This window comes from Rattus norvegicus, chromosome 11, assembly GCF_021556685.1.
Source record: "Rattus norvegicus strain SHRSP/BbbUtx chromosome 11, alternate assembly SHRSP_T2T, whole genome shotgun sequence".
Taxonomy (NCBI): domain Eukaryota; kingdom Metazoa; phylum Chordata; class Mammalia; order Rodentia; family Muridae; genus Rattus; species Rattus norvegicus.
This window is the reverse complement of record NC_141544.1, coordinates 68,375,881-68,392,670: the sequence shown is the minus strand read 5'-3', so window position 1 is coordinate 68,392,670 and position 16,790 is coordinate 68,375,881. Positions and strand designations below refer to the sequence as shown.

The 16,790-nt window shown below is 40.4% G+C and overlaps 1 pseudogene; it reads right to left on the bottom strand.

Moving 5' to 3' along the window:
* Positions 1–1,234: 1,234 nt before the first annotated feature.
* The window catches only part of Hnrnpa1-ps30 (heterogeneous nuclear ribonucleoprotein A1, pseudogene 30), a 53,603-nt pseudogene continuing 38,047 nt past the window's right edge, over positions 1,235–16,790 (bottom strand).

Below are 16,790 nucleotides of genomic sequence, written 5' to 3'. Positions count from 1 at the left end.
CTGTTGTTTGTTTGTTTGTTTGTTTGTTTGTTTGAGTTAATTTTATATCCAGGCACTTTGTTGAAAGTTTTTATCAGCTGTAAGATTTTCTTGGTGTATTTTTTAATTTTCAGATGCATTGTTAAGTTGCTAGCATGAGATTTTTCCTTTTTTTGTTTTTTAATTTAAGCACTTTGTGTTATGAACATTCTTCTTAGCACAGCATTCATTGTGTTTCATAAGTTTGGGTATAGTGTCTATTCATTTTCATTGAATTCTGTAAGGTCATTAATTTCTTTATTTCTATCTTGACCCATTTTCCATTCAGTACAGAGATGTTCGGTTCCTATGAGTTTGCAAATTTTCTGTTGTTCCTGTTGTTTCTGCTTAGCCATAGTCCATGTGTGGTCTGATAGATTGTTGAGAGTTATTTCAATTTTCTTGGATTTGTTGAGATTTGCTTTGTGTCTGAGTATTATGGGCAATTTTGGAGAAAGTTCCATGAAATGTAGAGAAGAAAGTATTGTGTGTGTGTGTGTGTGTGTGTGTGTGTGTGTGTCTGTGTGTGTGTGCGTGTGTGTGTGTGTGTGTGTTTGGGCGAATATGTTTTAGCTCCATTGTTTCTCTGTTTAGTTTTGTCTGAATGACCTGTTCGTTGCTGGAAATGGTGTACTGAAGTCTCCCACTGTGAGTGTGGAGGGTCAATATGTGACTTAAGCTATAGTAAGATTTCTTTTTACAAAAGTGTGTGTCCTCTTTGGAGCATAGATGTTAAGAATTGAAATGTAATCTTGGTGGGTTTTTCTTTTGATTCTATCTCTTTTGATTAGTTTTGGTTTAAAGTCTATTTTGTTAGATATTAAAGGAGCTACACCAGCTTGCCTCTTAGATCCATTTTTTTAAAAAAGAATTTTTGTCAGTTTTTTTTAAAGACACATTTATTCAGTGTCATGATCAGACTCTTACATTTAGCAATCAACAGCATGGGTGAAAAAGGTCTACAGTAAAATCCTTTGTTGAAATGCTTTACACTTTCCACAGAACAGAAACTAAAATAACCTGTCATACAATTAGTCACAGATACAGTCATGGAGTTTTTGCCCACACACATGAGTATTGTCTAAAACATGTCTTCTTTGTAGCAGCTAGGCCCTGCCACCACTATACTTGGCTGAGTTCACAAATCTGTTGTAACCTGTAGCTTCCTTGTCACTTCTCTGGCTCTCTTCTGCTAAGCTTTGTTTCCTGGCTGTAATTAGAGCCTCTTGCCACTGCCATAGCTACTGCTGCTGCTGGGACCTCCATAGCCACCTTCGTTTCATGGTTTAGCAAAGTACTGGCCTCCACCACCATAAGGGCCAGAACTCCTGCCTCCAAAGTTCGCTCCTTTCATTGGTCTAAAATTTGATGACTGGTTGTTGTAATTGCCAAAATCATTATAGCTGCCACCATCTCCAAAATTGCTTCCACTACCACCACCAAAGCTGCCTCTGTCTCCTCCATTGTTATAGCTGTCATAGCTGCCACTCCCACCATAGCCACTGCCCTGTTTCCATAATCCTGTCCACCACTTCCACAGACTCTGCTTCCTCCAGAGTAACCAGGGCCGACTCCTTCATAACCACCATCATTGCCAAATCCATTATAGCCATCCTCACTGCCACCATATCCACCACCACCCTGGCTGCCACCAAAGCCACCACGACCACTAAAGTTCCCTCCTCGATCAAAATTGTCATTGCCACCAAAACCACCTCCACGACTACCACCAAATTTTCCAGAACCACTTTCACCTCTCTGGCTGGATGAAGCACTAGCCATCTCTTGTTTTGACAGAGCCTTTCTTACTTCACAGTTGTGGCCATTCACAGTGTGGTATTTCTGAATAAAAATCTTATCCACAGAATCATGTTCATCAAAGGTGACAAAAGCAAAGTCCCTCTTTTTTCTACTGCCTCTATCAGTCATAATCTCAATCACTTCAATTTTCCTATACTGCTCAAAATAATCTCGTAGGTGATGTTCTTCAGTGTCTTCTTTAATACCGCTGTACTGGCTAGTTTTGTGTGTCAACTTGACACAAGCTAGAGTTATCACAGAAAAGGAGACTCAGTTGTGGAAATACCTTCATGAGACCCAGCTGTAAGGCATTTCCTCAACTAGTAGTCAAGGTAGGAGGACCCAGCCCATTGTGGGTGGTGCTGTTCCTGGGCTGGCGGTCTTGCTATAAGAAAGCAAGCTGAGCAAGCCAGGGGAAGCAAGTCAGTAAGTAACATCCCTCCATAGCCTCTATATCAGCTCCTGCTTCCTGACCTGCTTGAGTTCCAGTCCTGACTTCCTTTGATGATGAACAGCAGCGTGGAAGTGTAAGCTGAATAAATGCTTTCTTCCCCAACTTGTGTCTTGGTCGTGATGTTTGTTCAGGAATAGAACCCTGACTAAGACAAACAACAATAAAGATCTTCACAGTTAAATGGGCACCTGGTCTCTGAGAATCTTCTCTTGACACAACTCTTCCATCCACCTTGTGTGGTCTTGCATTCATGGCAGCATCCATTTCCTCCACAGTGGTGTATGTGTCAAACCCAGAGCCTCTGGATCTCTCGGTGTTTGGATCTCTCATTACCACACAGGTGGTGAGTGTTGCCCATTGCTCGAAATGGCTCCTCAGACTCTCCTCGGTTGTTCTGAAGCTCAGCCCTCCAATGAAGAGCTTCCGCAGCTGTTCGGGCTCCTTGAGAGATTCTGACTTAGAGATGATGGCAGGGTGATGAAAGCCTTCAGGGATGCTTCCTCCCTTTTGTCAGTTCTTTAGACTGAGGTAATGTCTATTCTTGATGCTAAGGTATATTCCTTAATGCAAAAGGAGAGATCCTTTTTATAATTCATTCTGTTTGTGTCTTTTTATTGGAGAATTAATACCATTGATATTGAGAGATATCAATCACCAATGATTGTTGATCGCTCTTATTTTGTTATTGGCAGAGTTGGTCTGTTGGTGGTGGGTGTGTGCTTACATACTTTTGATTTTATTTATTTATTTATTTCCTGTGAGGTTATTTATTTCCTGTGTTTTTATGGGTGTGGTAAACCTCATTAGGTTGAAATTTTTCTTCTAGCTCTAGGGCTATAGGTGTAGACAAATATTGTTTAAATTTGGCTTTATTATGTAATAACTAAAATTTTCCATGTGTAATCATTGAAAATTTTGCAGAGTATAGTAATATGTGTTGGTAACTGTGGTCTCTTAGAGACTTAGGCACATCTGTCTAGGTCCTTCCGGTTTTTAGAGTCTCCATTAAAAAGTCAGGTGTAATTCTACTAGGTATGTCTTTGTATGTGCTTGGTATTTTTTTTTAAAAAAGACTTATTTATTATATATAAGTAAGTACACTGTATCTGTCTCCAGACACACCAGAAGAGGGCATCAGATCTCATTACAGATGGTTGTGAGCCACCATGTGGTTGCTGGGATTTGAACTCAGGACCTCTGGAAGAGCAGTCAGTGCTCTTAACCACTGAGCCATCTCTCCAGCCCTGTGCTTGGTATTTTTGTCTTGCAGCTTTTAATACATTTCTAGGTCCAGCCTATTTGGTTTTCTGTATAGTTCTTATATCTTAGTAGGATCTCCTTTAAGATAGGAAACTTTCCTTCTATGATTTTGTTGAAAATATTTTCTGGGTCTTTGAACTGAGATTTTCCTCGTTCCTCTATTCCTAGGTTTTGTCTTTTCATAGTGTCCCAGATTTCCTAGATATTTTATGTCAGGAGATTTTTAGATTTAACATTTTCTTTGACTGATGAACTCATTTCTTCTACAGTATCTTCAATGCCTGAGATTCTTCTATATCTTGTACTCTGCTGGTGAAGCTTTCCTCTATATTTCCTGTTTGAATTACTAAATTTTTCATTCCCATAATTCTTTCATTTTGTGTTTTCTTTATTGATTATAATTCCTTTTTTAGGTCTTGATGGGTTTAATTCATTTCCTTCAACTGTGTTTCCCTTAAGGAATTTATTCATTTCTTCTTTTAGAACCTCTACCGTCTTCATAGAGTTGATCCTAAGACCCTTTCCTTGTGCTTGAGTTATGTAGGGATATTCAGGACCTGCTATTATAGGCTAGCTGGGCTCTAGTAGAGACATATTGCACTGCCTCTTATTGATTATGCTTTTACCCTGGCATCTAGGTGTCAGGGTGTGAGATGATTATAGATCTAGATGATAATTGCTGGATTTCTCTTTGTTCGTTGGATGTTTTGTTTCTTGGTTTCACTCTTTTGATCAACTCTTTTGATTTCACGAGACTGGTGGCTGTATGTTGCCTGTTTTCTTGATGTGTCCACAGCAAATACCTGCTCCTGTTGGAGGCTGGATACTGTTTTCCTGTTCAGCGTATCTGTTATGTTCCTAGTGAATGTCTGTTGGTCTTAGAGCCTGGGATAATGGGATGAGTTTGGGGAAGAAAGTATGGTCGAAAAGACCGCGTCTATGTATTTCTTTTTTTACTTTTCCCACTTCTCTTTCTAGTCTCTGGTGACTAGTATCCAATTCTTTTCTTCTACAAAGTTGACTTATTGGCTTCTCTAAATGCATGATAATATGCAGATTTGTCTTTGTCTTGTTTAACTTCAGTTTCATGCTAACGTCATTGCTATCCATGTACTTGCGAATGACAAGATTGCATTTCTTTATGGATGAATAGTATTTTGTTGTGTAAATCTGTCACACTACCTATTTATGGAAAGGCAAACAGGTCGATTTCATATTGGCTAATGTGAAAAGTACTGTCATAAGCAAGAAGTGCAATGAAGTGATGACATAATGGTTTTACTCTCTGGTTGAAAAGTTTTTGATAGGGAAAAGGAACAAGAGGTGTCCTGAAGCCAGAGCAGATGTTCCATGGCCTCCTCTTCTCCATGGTAAATAAAAAAAAAAATTGAACTCTTACAAAGGCACCAGGAAAATTTTATTCTACATGCCTCTGCTTTCATATGCAGACATGTAACATTCTGTATGCATACTGTTGTTCCAGAGGAATGGAGACAAAAATCCCCATCTCAAGACTCATTTAGACCCCTTATTTCCTCACTTTTAACCCACTATCCTTTGTCTTCATCCACACTTGACCTCCTTCTCCATGTGTTGTCTTCAGTTTTCTAGGCCTTTCCTTTCACTTCTTGCTTAAAACATAATCTCAATAAATTCTAGTAAGGATGCTGAGAAAAGGGGGACTTACCTGTTATTGGTGGGAATGTAAATTAGCATAGCTATGAAAAGTCCCCCAAAATAAAAAAAAAATTAACATACATCCCAACAATTCTACTATGAGACAAATTACCATTTCTGTTAAGAAAGATGGTGTCAAATGGCCAAAGTGAGAAAGAATATTTTAGTATTATCTTCCTAAGCAACAATCGTTTATGTTTATAAGGACCTGGTTTGAAGTTTGATGTTGAGAATAAAGCAATCGTTTCATTTCTATTGAAACTTTTAACCAAGCTCTACTGTTAAGTGAATGACCTCAGTGAACAACATGTCACAACTTTACTTTTATGACTATCAAATAAGGATAATAACAATAGTTGTCCTCTGGGTTTGCTGTGGAGACTCTGAGGGTAAGTATATGAAAGTTCAGAGTCTGGTTCATACTTCCGCCAGCAATAGCACAGCAAGGTCTATGAATGCACAGAACAAAGGCTGAGAGGAAAAGGTAAAGATTGTTTCAAGATAGGCCTCTGTACAAATCAGTGATGGTGGACAGCTAAGCCATCTGACTTTTCTGGGCTTGCATTTCCTCATTAGTAAAGTAGTAAATGGCTAAAGATTACACAAATGAAAATAGCTTTCTAGTTCACTGACTCAAGACAGGTTAATGGTCATCACTAAATGATTTGGTCTGCCATTAAGGTATAAAATATGAGATTTCCATGAAATATACACATGATAGCCAATGTAAAGCAGAAAATTACAATAAATTATATGGATAAATTCCTTTGCCCTGGCAGTTGTAGCCTATAATCCCTTAATGCATTTTTTCCCTCCTGTAAGGAAGCTTTTTCTTTGACCTTAAAATCAATGTTAGAGTGAATTAATCATATCCTGCTGTAGTGATTGGATTAATGGGAGATCTTACTAGGACTTATATAAAAGCTGAAAGCAAATTGCTACCCTATGCACAGAACTACTGGGTTAGACATAGGAGTTCTATAAAAGAAATTTAAGATTGAATTAATAAATTCATTGCTTTGAAATCATGCCTCTAAAAATAAGTTGAGACTTCGAATCCTCTATTATTTGCCTTCACACACATTTTACAAAAAAATATTTAAATTAAAAGGGTAAAAAATTGCTGGAAAGCCTGCAGCCACCTGCCTCAATTACTTCCTGAAATAGTGTAGACTAGAATAACGTTAATACTTCCATTAAATTCTCTCCTGATGATTGTGTGTGCATGTTTGTGTTCCTGTATGTGCACATGTATGAATGGGTACATGTGTAGGACACAGGATTTTATCAGGTATCTTCTTCTGTAGCTCCTTTTAATTCAAGGTGTCTCCTAAATACAGAGCTCACTGATTTAGCCTGATCGACTGGCCAACAAGACCGAGAGATCATGCTGTCTTTGTCCCACTAGTCCTGGGATTATGAATGCCTACAGCCATGCCTGGGTAATCAATTGCCTACTGCTATGGCCAGGTTTCTTTATATGAGTTCTGGGGCATCAAACTCAGGTCCTCAAGCTCATGTGGCAGACTTCTACAGACTGAGTTCTCTCATCCTCCCCCATTCAGAATTTTAATTGTTCCCAGAGCACTCAACAATTGAGTCTTTAGGCAATTCTGGAGAAGCTGTTAATGTTTCCACTGTGGTAGAGAGGAGGGTATAGTCAACCAACTCAGTCTCCACCACATATTCATGTTTTAAAATATTTGTTATAAGGGTCTAGAGAGGGATGAGTCAGTGCTAATAGGCTACAATAACTTTCTTCACAAAACAGGCGACCAAACAGGAATAAAACCAAATGAATCTATTTGTGTTAGACTGGCCTCAAAAATCTCATATTGGGCTTGGTTATTGAATTTCTTCCCAACTTCACATATTGTCCCTTATTGCCTTGGTGGGAGTCAGCGGTGGCCTTGGGTAGCAGTGTCTATGCCATAAAACATCTTAAATGGATGACATAATTACCTTGGACTCTTCTGCCTTTAGAGTCCCCTAAGCAATTGAGCGTTTATGTACTAGTGATGATTAGGACTTTATGGAGACCTGACAGGAATGCCTCAGAAAATTGGTTGCAGAAAAGAAAATGTGACTACAATGATACATGTCCTAACAAATGTTATTTACTGTTGTGTGTCTGAGAAAGACTCAAGGGATGTGTACGTGTTATCTCCCTCATCTTCTCAGACAATGGCCTATCCCAGACAATAGCCACATTGTCTACTTAGCACTTGCCCTCCCCTTTGGCCCAGTTGTGAGGTATTTCTCTTTCCCACATCAAGTTTGACATATGGCTACAGTCCACATGTTGTCAAGTTGGTTCTCTGATATCTTCAGACATAAATTTGATCTCTCTTGCTCAAGGCTTCAGTGTGATAAAAAGAATAAAATGCTCACTTTAATTTGAATCATTAGAGGGCCACAGTCTGGGATTTCTTCCTATAATTGTAAGCTTGATGGCATGTACTAAAGTTGGCTAGTAGACTGAGGACATCATGTCTTCCATTAACAAGAAGAAAGGGGTATTGGGAATGTAACTCAGCTGGTAGTCTAGCATCCAAGAAACCTCAGGTTTGACCCGAGCACTGAATAAAAGCAGTCTTGGTAATGTGTGCCTGCAATCTGTAAGTCAGGAGATAGAGGAAGGGGGATTTGAAGTTTAAGGCAATGTTACATATTGAGTTCTAGGCCTGCCTAGGCTATATGGGATTCTATTTCAAAAGAAAAGAAAAGGAAAAAGAAAAGAAAAGAAAAGCAGTTGATGTAAGTGCTGGGAAATGCAAGTGCAGGGTCAATGACAAGTACCCTTTCTTTAGTTGTTGTGGTGACCTCTGGAGACTCCCTAACCACTAGACTGTAGAGTGATACCCCAGGCCTCCCATTCCTATTGTATTTAATGAACTTTAACTTCTGGGAGCAGTGTTGTTCATCCATGCAATAAAAATTCCACTCAAAGTTGTTCTTTAAATTATTTGACATTAGCTTTCCAAGCTCGTGGGTGTCCATAAACTTCTTTTCATATTCTTAGTTTTAGATAACACATCCACAACTGCGTCCTCTACCCTATTTCCCTGCTTCACCCAGGCTTAATCCTTGAGACACCAGAATGCCCTCACATCACATGTAGCCTACTACCCTTCTAATATACGTTCAATTGGATTGTGGGATAGTATGCATTTATATGGCTTTTCACACATTCTTCCTTTGGGTTATCCCTCCCCTCAGCTCCCTGATGCCCCCTCCCTCCATACACCTTTACCATTCCCTGCTTATACCTTTATTCCTCCCTAGCATTCCTCTCTCTACTTTCTGTAGACATTGTCAAAAAGTCCATGCTAAGGAAGTCATAGCCCAGAGTTGAACGTGTTCCTGTTACAATGCTCAATGGTCTTGCTTCTAAAGATTATGTTTCTATCCATTGACTTGATCTGCTCTTCAACCATGGCAGAGAAGCTTTATTTGCATGGGTACTGTCAATGCAGAAATGTATAACTGGTCAGTGTGTTGAGAATAAGAGTCTGAGAGCTCAGCCATAAGTGAGACACTCCACCCCCAACCCCTGATGCCAAGGCTAAGGGATCATCAAGGCAGAACAAATAAGGACGTAAGATCTTGAGGCTAAAGAGATGTCTCAGTGTTAAAGAGATTGTACTGCTCTTTCAGAGGACTTCAGCTCAATTCCTAGAACCCATGCTGGGGAGCTCATAACTGTTTGTAATTCCAAATCTAGAAATCCAAAATCTCTGGTCTCTGATGGCACCTGCATTTACACACACACACACACACACACACACACACACACACACACACACACTTTGAAAAATGATAAAACCAAATATTGTTCAAAATAATGTGAGAACTGGAGGGTGGGGGAAGTGTGATAATTTGTGTATGGTTGGCCCAGGGAGTGACACTATTAGGAGGTATGGTCTTGTTGGAGTGGGTGTGTTACTGTGGGCATGGTCTTAAGACCCTCATACTAACTGCCTGGAAGTCAGTCTTCCATTAGCAGCCTTCAGATGAAGATGTAGAACTCTCAGCCCTACCTGTATTGTGCCTGCCTAGATGCTGCCCTGCTCCCACCTTGATGATGATGAACCTATAAGCCAGCTCAATTAAATGGTCCTTTATAAGGCTTGTCTTGGTCATGGTGTTTGGTCACATCAGTAAAACCCTAACTGAGACAGGAAGAAGACTGTCAAATGCATCTTCCAGATATGATATGATTATTACACTTAGGAACGCACTGCAGCTATGGTTACCTACATAAGACTATGCCATCCAACAATTTCAGCATAGATGGGGAAGACATTCTTTCAAGTTCCACTCTTTCTGAGGAGTTATTGGCAGATGATAGATGCTGAGAGAATCATTCCTGGTAGATTTCTCATGATCCAGCAGATTATCCTCTACCAATGCACAGATGGGCAACATCAGGTGGACGAGTAGGTGATCCCAAAATAGGGACAGAACATCTGGAGGGGGGTGTGTTACATGGATATAGAGACTTGGAGGAGAGAAATGGTGGTGCAGAAATCAAATATCATTGTGTATGTAATTCTCAGAAGCAAAGAAAAATATTTTAAAGTAAGAGTATATATATCATCTTTAAGAACAAAAACTACAGATAACTAGAGTTGTTAAAGTGAATTTCTTGGTCTGAAGTATGTGAGTAAATAGGAGATGGGTAGTGGGCATGGACTGCCCCACTTTAAAGGCAGTGAAATGAAAATACTTAGGAAAGTATCTGGGCAATGAAGCAGCTGAGTCGGTACACAGATGGAGTGACTAGACTATTAGCAGAAGTCTTTTTCTCTGTGAAAGGGAGATCACAAGACAGATTGTGGCAAAAATTGAAATACTAACAAATTTTTAAAAGTTTTTATTTCAGTCCCTGGCATGTTAGTTGTGAAAAATGGCAGAAGAGGAGATCCGGAGAAAATGTAGAAGTTATTTCTTGACTAGTGACTGAGACAATGGGGACAAGAAGGCTACGTAGGTAAGATTCCTGATCAGCTTTGAGACTGTGGAGAAAATGGCATTAGGACTTCTGCTGGCAGCAGTAGCTCCTGATGTCAGGCTGTGGCAGAGAAGAATGCTCACTGGATCATGAAGCACAGCAAAACAAGGTGACAATGCCAGGGGGGTGAAGGACCAGACACAAAGAGATGAGGGAGGACATGTTTTGAATGTTGTATACAAAGGGAGAAATGGAACTGCAGACAGTGGCAAAAGAATGGGGCTAAGCTTAGGGTGAAAGGGACATGAGGTGGGGTCAGGGAAGGCCAGCTTTCTCTTGAAGCTCCATATTATTCTCCGTACTCATCAGTGCATGATTTCAGTACCAGCTTCACTGAGAACTAACAAATGAACACTTGTTTGAGTGACAGATGAATTATACTTCAGTGGTTTCTTGTCCCAACAGCATAGTGCTATCCAGGCTGGTACCTTCATGAGCATGAAAAGCACCTCACATGCCATTGTCTTCCTAAGTGAAGTAAACACGAAAAACACATCACCATAGCCTAGAATGCTGAACTGGGATCTATTGGCTGTATTCTTAGGCCCTACAGAGTGTGAGCTGCCCCCTGGAGGAGGCAGGAGGCAGAACAACAACATGGCCCCACAATGTGTCTTCAGGTAACTGTCACCAAGGTGAAGAAGTGATTAGAGTCTTCCTTCTGTGAAACATGACCTGGCATCACATTAGTGTTCAATTAGGAGCTAAGAGATGGCAGGAGGGAAATTGCCAAGACAAGTTTCACATCCAAGTACAAATGGTGCCAGCCCTCAGTTGTCTCTTTAATCTTTGGAAGGCTGCCAAGTTTCATCTCAGGACCTCTTTATTTTCTTTCAGGAGACCAAAAAAATCAATCACTTAATTCTTAATGAGGTTAAGGTGGAATATTAGAATGGATTAAAGTTGATTATAAACACGATTTCTCCTGCCATGCTTCCTGGGGACCAAGAGAAGTCTGTCAGACCCCTCATTAAAACAATTACTCTCACAAGCCAGTGATAGGATACATAGTTTATTGACTGGACAGAAGTCTAGATTGAAACCAAACTGGAGAAATTTAGAGAACAAAAACAGAAAAAGAATATACATGTAGAATCTCATAAACTTCAAAACTGCAAATTAGAGGGAATCTTTCTTATAACCAACATCATCTGTGGATGACGACTTATGTCTGTCAGTCCATCTATCTTCCTGTCTATATATTCATCCATCCATCCATCCATCCATCCATCCATCCATCCATCCAACCATCCAATCATTCCTCATCAGTCTCCTCTCTCCGTGTGTGTGTATGTGTGTGTGTGTGTGTGTGTGTGTGTGTGTGTGTGTGTGTGTGCATGCATGCATTTAACATTAAGTGAAGACAAAGTTCATCAGCTCTGGGTGGGCCAGGTTAGATACCAGTAGTTGATCCCAATTCTCTGATCTCAGTGATATCTAAAAAAAATGGTGGTGTTGGAAGGTGAGCAGAGCATTAAATAAATGAGAGGATGCTGTGGGCCAGAGACATTGAGGCCAGAATGTGCTGGGCTTTCTCCACATCCTAAGACAACGCTTGTGCTCCTCCTGACCCCTGTGCATTGCAAGGCTGGCTCATCTGCCAAAGAAGATTCCAGATGAGGCATTTCTATTATTCAAAAGAATGGCTGAATGGTCCACAGATGTGTAAAGTGTTTGCCATGTGCCAAGTGCAAGCTGAGGTTTGACAAGCTAAAGTCCCTACTGTGTGACCTCAGAGACATTGCAAGCTATTTTCTCATCCTTTATGAATGTTACTTGTGTCAATAAAATCCTTATGTGATTCTTTTTTACATTTTGAGCCTTCATAATGAGACTTCATTTTTAAAGAATTTTTCATAGACTAGGAGTGAATAACAGTTTAATGTAGTGTCAAAATTGGCATTTTTGTCATGCACAAAAAAATGTACAGTTATGACTCCCTATTCTGTGCCTATCCAACATTTTAAACAATACAGAGGAGTTTTCGTTAATCTGTGGAGCATGAATTCCTTCCATAGTGGTACAATGGGATCTGCTGTATTTGCTTTGTGATTTTAAGTGTCACATTGTTGCTAGTATCTACGTGGTTAAAAACAGCATTATTTTTGCTTCAATACTGATGTGCTTTAGTGGTACTTTTCTCTTTCAAGAAGACAGAGTTGGTGCATTCTGAGAGGGGACAAGGACATTTACTTGGTAATTCTGTGAGAGCCTGAGTTGGTAACCAAGGCCTTATGAGGCCCTGGGGGAAAGCATGAAATGCAGGGTGGACAGCAATGTGCTCCTGTGTTGTTACCCATGTCACTCATGTAAGTAGAGCAACCAGATCATTTAGAGAGGAGCCTTCCTCTCACCATAACCCCCAGGCTTAAAACTGAATTTGAACTGTCAAGAAGTCTGCATTTACTGTCACAAAACTGGATCTTGACTCCTTGTTCTGCCATTTGTAGTTGTGTGAACTTCAGCAGGTTATGGCTTCACTCTTCTGTGCTGTCTCATCTGGTGTTGGAATTTTCAGGGTCTTGTAAATTGTAACAAGAATTTTCTCGGGTTTTTAGAGGTGTTTAGTTGACTCACCAAATGCATATGACTCAATCCAAAGCCTGAGGCAGTGGACATTAAGGAAAGCTTGACTCTTCTCAATAAAGAATGGATTTTGGGATCTCCTTTAGGGCCACTTATGCCATATTCAGAGACATGAAAGCAAATAATGTTATGACACCCTACAAAGCATGATTGTTCATAATGTATCCATGAAAATGGCTCTGACATTGAGAATGTTTTAGTTTCTCTAATTTTGTGGACCAGGAGACTCCCCTACAGAAGTATGGTATAACACCCAAGGTCAAACTGATGCATGGTGATTCATCAGGGATAGAAACTCTTGCATTATGTGCATCATGATGCTGTTTTGCCACTACAATATCAAGGATCCATGCTCTCCTCGTTAGGGTTATTGTTAGTCCTACTTATGTCACCTATTGTTTTGGTGAAACACCATAACCAAAGCAACTTGGGAGGAAACATTTCTTTGACTTACATTTTCACACTGTGATTTATCACTAGAGGTAGTCAGGACAGGAACTTAAACAGGGATGAAACTTGAAGTCTGGAGCTGATTCAGAGGCTATGGAGGGGTGTAGCTTTCTGGCTTCCTCCCCAGAGCCCACTTAGCCTGCTCTCTTGTTGAACTGAAGACCACCAGTTGAGGAACAGCATCACCAAAGCTGGGCTGGGCCCTTCCCGTTAGTCACCACTTATGAAAACACCTTATTCTGGATCTTATGGAGGCATTTTCTCAGTTGAGGTTTCATTTATTCAAATGACTATAGTTTTTGTCAAGTTGATATAAAACTAGCCAGGGCATATATACATAGCCATGGTGCCTTACAAATCTGGAGGTTAAAAAGTTTGAGTGTTTTCAGTGTTTGGTCTGAGAAAATAGCTAAACCTGGAATGTGTTCAAAATCACAGAACAGAGGGAACACACAGTCTGAATGACAGTGAATTTATGGAAGAGCTGAGAGCTGACCTGGAAGCTAACCGCTCTGGCGCCAAGTACTTCTCCATATTGCCTATAGTGGTCTGACTGACTCCATCCTAAATAGCTCTACCGGATGGTGGCAACTAAGAGTCTAGACATAATGGATGATATCAAAATAGATTTGAGGGGCTTCCAAGTTTAGCATCCACTAACCTTTTCCTAGACATCTCTTTTTCAGATTGGGCTCACTGCCAAAATTTTAGAACACATAATATGTGACACACATTAGGAACCACTCACCCACTAGAGGACCACAGCAGACTTTAATTGAGGTATTTTTAAGAGTGGTTTCCAAGACCAGGCTGAACAATTGAGTTGGGCTGGCTGCCTGTACAACCAAAGAGGCTCCTCAAGAGAACTTTCTAAGAAATAGGATCCCCTCAGGTTCCTCCCTGGAGACCTTATGTCAGTCACCCTGTGGTGAGGCTTAAGCATATCTATTTCGTAAAAGTGCCTCAAATGTTTTGATATGGGATCATTACAGTAATTCAAGGAGGGAGGTGTTGAAAAGGTATAGAAGAAACTACTACCAAAGGCATATATAAAGGCTTCAATGCTGAGAGAATCTCTCTGTGGAACAGGTTTGGTGACGTGAAAAGGTGTGGTTAGCATCTTCATTGCAGTCTGCCCTTCATAAGTAACTTCTCCCTCTTCAGTCAAACTTCATTGTTTACCCATCAGAATCCAAGTTTTTACTCTGAGACCATTTCCTTAGCATTTTGCTCTATTCACAATGGGAATTTGGAATGCCCTACCCCAAACTCCACAGGAGTGACACTTCCCACATGTAAGAGATTTAGTTCAATCCTAGGCTGATAAAACACCACTTTTCTGTGTTTTGTCCTGGGGTGGAGATTATAGACTGACTAGTCTTCAGTGATCCTCTTAACTAGTAGCACTATGTATGATAGAAATCCAATAAATACTGAGCACAGCTCCTTGCTATCAATATGACATCATCTAGGCTCTAACTATAAAAGGACTGTGGAAATCGTCAGGTCACTGAGAACTTAGATTTACTTTGCCAGAGAATTTCAAGGCTTAATTCTTGAGCAAAATTTTCACAAGATAAAATGTCTAACATACGGTGTAACTTCAGGAGAAGAACAAGTGGCCCCTTGGCTTTCCATGTGTCCTTCCTTTTCTCAGATGGGCTCAGCCAGTGGTTATTAAACAAAAAACAGATGCTTCTCTGGGAAGCAAATTAGACCAAAAGCTGTGTACCAGACATCAGCTCTTAAATCAACTGGGATACTTTGGGAAACATGCAATCTTTTGAGGCAGATTCATCAACAACTGCTTTGAGTTAATTGGGGGATTTATAAAACTGGAATGGCAGAGCAGGGAACAATGAACATGTCCACTTATTCTGGCACCCCAAAAATTCAAGACCATGCACAGGAGTCACTACCCTGAGGAACAACTCTGCTGTTCATTGAAACCAAGGAAAGATGGTTCTAGTGGACCTTGAACTTTGTTCCCTCTTGGCTATGGCAAGAGTGAGCAGCTCGCACATCAGAAGGGAATCTACTGCATCATCATGGCTCTAGGAGTAATCCTAGAGAGTATTTGTCTCATGAGAAGAGAAAGAGAATGCTCAGATTTATGGCAAATTATCTGCTTTAGGAAAAGGTGAGAATTCTGTATACATGTTAGGACTGTTCTTCAGATTTGTCTCTCTTGATGTATTCCTTGTGAACTTGCCTTAGTCCATGAAGAGGAGAGAAATTGCATGACGATCATGTGGTGTTCAGTACAAAGTACTGAAATGTGGAAGTAGTGTGTAAACCCACAGCTGCTTGAGTCTGAAATGTTAGACACTGATGTTTTCATTGCTTGGACATTGCATGAGTAGAGGAACTTTATCTGTTCCTACTTTAATGTAAACATGCGGTTTTCTTCCAATTCTCAGCATCCCCAGATTCTCGGAATTCTTTCATTCTTGCATTCTAGCAGACATAGCCTATCTATATAATCTTGTCAGTGTTCTGGTCCAGCAGCTCTTCTGCATAGAGAATTCACAATATGCATTAGACAATGATGTGCTCCTCTGGGAAAACAGTGTGTCTCCTTACCCTCCCACACTTTATTTTTTTACTTAATCATGTTAATGATTCATCTTCTTTGATTTCATTTGTTATATCTTCAGAAAAGAGGGAGAAGGTAAAAATAGGAGAGAGAGAGAGAGAGAGAGAGAGAGAGAGAGAGAGAGAGAGAGAGATTTCCAGATCCTAATACAGGTGTAGACTAGGTTCTTCAAGAGAATTTATGCAAAAATAACCCCAGTGAAAGTAAGGGAAGCCAGAGTCCATGGTAGTGCACTGAGATACCCATAATATCTTATAGCAAGGCACCTGACAGTATTGTGAAAGAAGCAGTAACAAGAGAGGTAGAAACTATGCCAAGGAGTAGCATTGGTGCCATGTAGCACCCTGTAGAGGTGACAAGTGGCCCACAGCACCCAGTAGGAGATACACTGGAGGGTCTGTGAGCTGACTGATGCAGGGCTCCTTCTCCTGGTCCACAACAATTGGAGTTCTTCAAACCCAACACTGATGAGTAGGTGTGCAGTAGAAGCATAAGAAAACGGTAGCTTGAAATTTGAGGTGCATTCTAAGAACTGAGGGATTGGTATGGAGCTAGTGACTCCATGAAGGGAAAGGCAGTTAGAATCAATGCAGATCATTTCCTCTGTGTCACCATTTTCTCCACCTGTAGTTTGATTCCATGTTATAAAGTAACAAAAAATCCCAAGGTGAAGGGGTGTGGTCTGAAAACACATAAACCACTTATGACAGAGAAAGGGCGGGATTATTATTCAGGTTTTCCTAGCAAAATGCAGGCAGAAATTAGCTCATTGTAATCTGAAGTTTTTTGTTTTTTTTTTTTTTGAAGGACCCAGAAATCCGTGCTTAGAAGCCCTATACAATATGCCCATCTGCTATCTAGTTCAGTGTGCTCCTAACTAGAGGATCTGGACCATGACCACTCTAGGTGGTTCATTACACCATGATCCTGGCCTC